Source organism: Triturus cristatus, chromosome 2_2 (genome assembly GCF_964204655.1).
Source record: "Triturus cristatus chromosome 2_2, aTriCri1.1, whole genome shotgun sequence".
NCBI classification, from domain to species: Eukaryota; Metazoa; Chordata; class Amphibia; order Caudata; family Salamandridae; genus Triturus; species Triturus cristatus.
The window spans coordinates 706075804-706080795 of record NC_140582.1 but is presented as its reverse complement, the minus strand read 5'-3'; the positions used below and the strand labels follow the sequence as shown (position 1 = coordinate 706080795).

At 46.3% G+C, this 4992-nt stretch overlaps 1 non-coding gene across 1 annotated transcript; it reads right to left on the bottom strand.

Annotated features, from left to right (window-relative positions):
- Positions 1-3263: 3263 nt before the first annotated feature.
- Positions 3264-3542, bottom strand: LOC146862665 (RNase MRP). The gene has a single exon (XR_014978642.1).
- Positions 3543-4992: the final 1450 nt, after the last annotated feature.

The window sequence follows — 4992 nt, the reverse complement described above, 5'->3', positions numbered from 1 at the left end:
ACATACCGGTAAGCACCGAATGGAGTTATGAAGGTAGTTCATTTTTGGGAATCCTCGGTCAAACAGACTTGATGGTACGCTGATTTCAAATCGATGAGAGTAAAGTATTGGGACCCAGACGTAGACGACAGTATCTCCTGGATGTTGGGCAGAGGGTGGCAGTTAATCAGTATGTTTTTATTCAGCGACCGTAGATCTACACAGAGACGGATGTCTCCCGTTTTCTTCTTTTTCGAAACTACAATTGCGGATACCCATTCCGAGGCACCGGCTTCTTCAATCACTCCTTCCTGTTTAAGCTTGTCTAGCACGGCTTTCAACTCACATCTTACAGACAAAGGCACGGTCCTAACCTTGTGTTTCACTGGCATTGACCCTTCCTTTAACTGTATGTCATGCACAAAACCCCTCACGCACCCCACTGCATTCCTGAACACTCCAGCAAACTTGTCTAACACTTCCGACAAACCTTCCTGCTCCTCATCCAACTGGACGTAGTTGACCCAATGGTTTCGCAGGACTATGGGGTCATCCGCTCCGGGAACCAAAATCACCCCCAACTTCGCAAGGTCTTTCCAACCCACCAGATTCCTGCCTTTCTCGGCCACATATATCTTGGTGTTAATCACCCTCCCCTTAAAGGTGAGGGTATCACAGAAGTAACCCAGCATCTCAATGTCTTGCTCCCCAAACGCTTTCGGATTCACATCCGTCTCAATCAACTGTACATTGCACCACTTTTCATCGAATATTGTGTCAGAAATCAGCGTTATGGGCGAACCCGAATCGGCAGTAAACGGCAACTCCACCGACCCAATCATCACCGAGCCTATGGGCCCCTTCACACGGCCATCCGCCGCATCTATGGATAATACAATGTTCGCACACATTTCCATATCACCATCACTCACCGAACTCCCTCTCACGTTGCGCATGGGGTTCCTCATTTTACATACCGTGGCATAGTGACCCACTTTTTTACACTTAGTACATGTTTTGCCCAGCGCGGGACAGGATTTGCTATCTGCTAAGTGGTCCTGTGAACCACACCTGAAACAACTTAACGGCTTCCTGTCTACAGCTTTGGCAGTCCACACCCTGTCTGTAGGCTTATGATCAGATCTCTTCTTGTCCTGCAAATAAAACACATTAGAGCTAGTACTAGTACATGCCAATTCTTTGGTAGATAGAAGCGACCTCTCAATTCCTTTTGCAATGTCAGTCACCTCCTTGAGAGTCGGGTTTCTGCACGCTAGCAAACGTTCCTGCACCTTTTTGGAATGACAGTAAAACACCACTTGATCTCGGATGTACGTGTCAGCCATATCTTCAAATTCACAATCTTGCGCCAGAACACGCAAACAAGCAATGTATTCCTCAATTGTCTCCCCCTCCGCTGATTTCCGCAGCGCGAACTTATGGCGCCCCACCATAATATTACTTTCTTCAGAGAACTGTCTCTCGAGACGTTTAACCGCCTCCTGGTACTCGTTGAGCGGGATGAACACCCCTGGTGGGTTCTCGTACTCTGGTAAACTGTCAAATATCTCCTGGCCAGCCTTCCCCAGCAAGCCAAACTGAAGCACTTGTTTTCGTTCCGCATCGTAATTCTTCCCATCTATTGAGACGATGTAGTTCTCGAAAGCCCGCAACCAACTCTTCCACTTCATACATGGCTTACCCGGGTCTTCGAGGAAGAGGGGCGGCACACATATGTTGCTACTCTGCGCCATGGTCTCAAAAGCACCCACACAACACACGAGGGCACGTGAGCAGCAGGCTGATGCACTGTATGACCGTAACCTCCCCTATTCAAAATGGCAGTCCAAGCGACCTCACAGTGGCAGTGCCTCAATATTGCAGCAGAAAGAGAAACCCGGCACACAGTACCTTTGAATGAGCCTCAGCAGTACCTTAGAAAGAGTCTCAGTAGCAGGTATAGACTCCTCAGCACCCTAGCCCTCAGGACGCGTATCTCGTGACATGCAGGCCTGCCTGGTAGTAGCGCACATGGACCGGACCCCACTGGCGCCCTCGACGCACTCACATGAGTTCCGACGGCCGCCGCAGGTTCACCGTCGCGTGGCAGGAAGCACTCCGGTCAGAGCGCATTCAGCAGCAGCTGGAGAGGACACGCTTCAACAGGCGAGGTCTCCGCAATGAAGTAGCGCGTCCGCCGGCATCCGTGGAGACGCGAAGGAGGAATGACGGCAGCACACCGCGGGGCCAGCAGCAGGACCTCAGTGATTCAGGGCACTCGGCGGTATTGAAGGCACGTCCGCTCGCAAGGGGGAAAGAGCGCGACACCGCCCACCATCCGCCGTCGTCCGTCAGCAGGGCGATCCGCTCAGCAGAGATCGCTCGTGGGCCTCTGAACTTGCACAAACCCTCGTTGCCATTTGCTGTGGCAGAAATAATGATAAAATGTGGGGCGAAGTTCTTTGTATAGATTTATTGATGCAGAGGCCCACGAGCCGCTAACCGCCGCTGCGCGGGCAAAACTCAAAATGGCATCCCCGTGAACTCCCCCTTTCTGACGTAACACATCACTGCTGATTCGCAGAGATAATCATGTGACAAAGCTAACACAAAAGACAGACTAAGTCTGACACTACAGGGTGCATATTGTATAACTCTTACATGTTCAACAGTCAGGCAGATTTTTTTTTTTTTTTGCATTTGTTTCTAGCTGTTAAAATAACCGCACTGGAGTTAAGATGAAAGAGCAAATAGATACCTTTTATTTTGTGTTTTGTCTTGCCACGGAGGTTGAATGTAAGGTGATACCATCGGGCAAATTGCTGCATATTCTTTTAATATGGAGAGTGATATTTGCTTTTCTTTCCCTGAGTGCAGGGTGAGAGCATTTTTGAAAGTTTGTAAACATAAATACATGTGAATGAACTGTACAAATATTTCAACTTTGGAAATAGAAAGGGGACAAATGAAGCAGCTCTTTAGGCATTCTGGTGTCATGGAAGAATTTAATAGGATACTTTACTGGTGTATGCGCAAGGATTCTGGCGTCCATTGGTGCAGCAGGTACAGTGGCACAGAGGCCTGGGGTCCACTGAAACCACATTATTGCTGTATTTCACAGACAAAACTATGCTAAGTAGCCCCGCCCCTAGTCCCACCCTAAATCCGTCTCCTCGCCCCATCATAGGTCAATGTGGTGAGTACCTGCACTTTTTCCTCACCATTTAAAGCACTGACTAAACCTGTATAATTAAAAACATTGAGGCTGCGGTGAAGGAAAAAAAGGCATTCTGAGAATGAGCCCCGTTCTGTTCGTGCGGTCTTGTGCGCACTACCTGCGTACCTATGTAAACTGACGAGTGTTCCCACGCGCGTTCACCCGCTCGGCCCAACAGCTTCTTGGCGGTTTCATGTGAAGGTACGCGCCGGACGCATGCACGCCCAACGAGGCGAGCGGCACTCTCTACCCATTGGTACGGGGACTTTCCCCTAGGCGGCGCAGCGTGCGCGAGAGAAACAACGTCCTCTGTACGTAGCCTAGACGTCAGGTCTTCAGAATGCTTCAATAGCAGAATGCGCGTTCGCTGCCTTAAATAGGACGAGTACAACACATACTTTACAGATACGGTTAGTTTTTTGAAAAGGCCGTACATATTTGGTAGTTAAACTAAAATGTAGAAAACAATTTTAGTGCCAGATTCGTTTGTAAAGCAAACCCTGCTACTGTGCATAAAAGCGTCTCCTATTTTGGAAACTGAACTAGGAAGCGGAGAGGGGCGTTTCGAAAAAGCCTGCATGTGTAATTTATGCAAATCATGGCTTGATTCCACGTGACGTGCTGGGCATTTTCAGTGGATACTTTTCCATCTGAGAAAGGAAAGCAGTTTCTGAAAAAAAAGGATTCGATGGCTTTTATTTAGGAACTTAATTAGTATAAAGAACAGTCATGTTTTGTTAGGCCGATATATGTCTACAGGAAATTCGGAATCTATATTGTGAAAATATACACAGTATCATTTTCAAAACAACACATTTAGTGTCTCTGATATGAGTATTGCTTCGTTTATTAAAATTTACCAAATTACGTCTCAGTTAATTTACTGTGCTTTTGTGATGAACTTAGATTATCTCTTTTTAGCATTCCTTCGTATAGGATGTACTTCTAACCAGTGCTCGAAGTGGGGAGAACAAAAATTAAAAAGAACTTGGTGGAGAATCAGAGGGCGAAAATAACCCGAGGATTGGGTCCGTGGGCGGAGGTGTGGCCAGAAAGAGCAAAACATCCTAAATGTTAGTATTTATTTGGCATTTCACTAACCAGTTAGAGCTTATTAGGATATTTAATTCCACCAACGATACACATGTTAATTTAAGGTTTAATATGAGTTATTGACATTAAAATAGATTCACAAAGTGAGATATGTTTCCAATCACAGAATTGACCAAATACACTTACAAGTGGAATCACAAGCCATTTGTCTCCAGTTTCTGTCCCTTGTTCCACTATAGCAGTTCAAACATGAATGGCAAAATATGCTAGTTTGCAAATGTTTCTCACATAATTATGACTCTGCCATATTTGCCACATAATGTTTCAGTCCATGGTGCAACTGTATCGCAACAATAGGACTCTAAGATCTAATAATAAACGATTACTTGCAGTTCCTAGGATCAAACGGTCACGGACAGGAGGTTGGCGGTTCTCATACAACGCAGCCAAGTGTTGGAACCAGCTTCCAGATTATATTCGTCTGGAATCGGACTATTTTATGTTCAGGAAGCAGTTGAAGACATTTCTCTTTCCCTGATAGTGTTGAATGATAAGGTGTCACAGGAAGCGCTGGGATCTTGGGTAGCCATGCGCTATACAAGTGTGTATTCATTCATTCATAATCCATCATCTGCTGCATAATCTGACGATTTTCACCCAAAAATTGTTTATAGCTCAAGCGGTTCAAAACTTACTAAAAAATGTGACTTGTGTTGCCGCCATGTGGCGGACCCTTTGCAAAG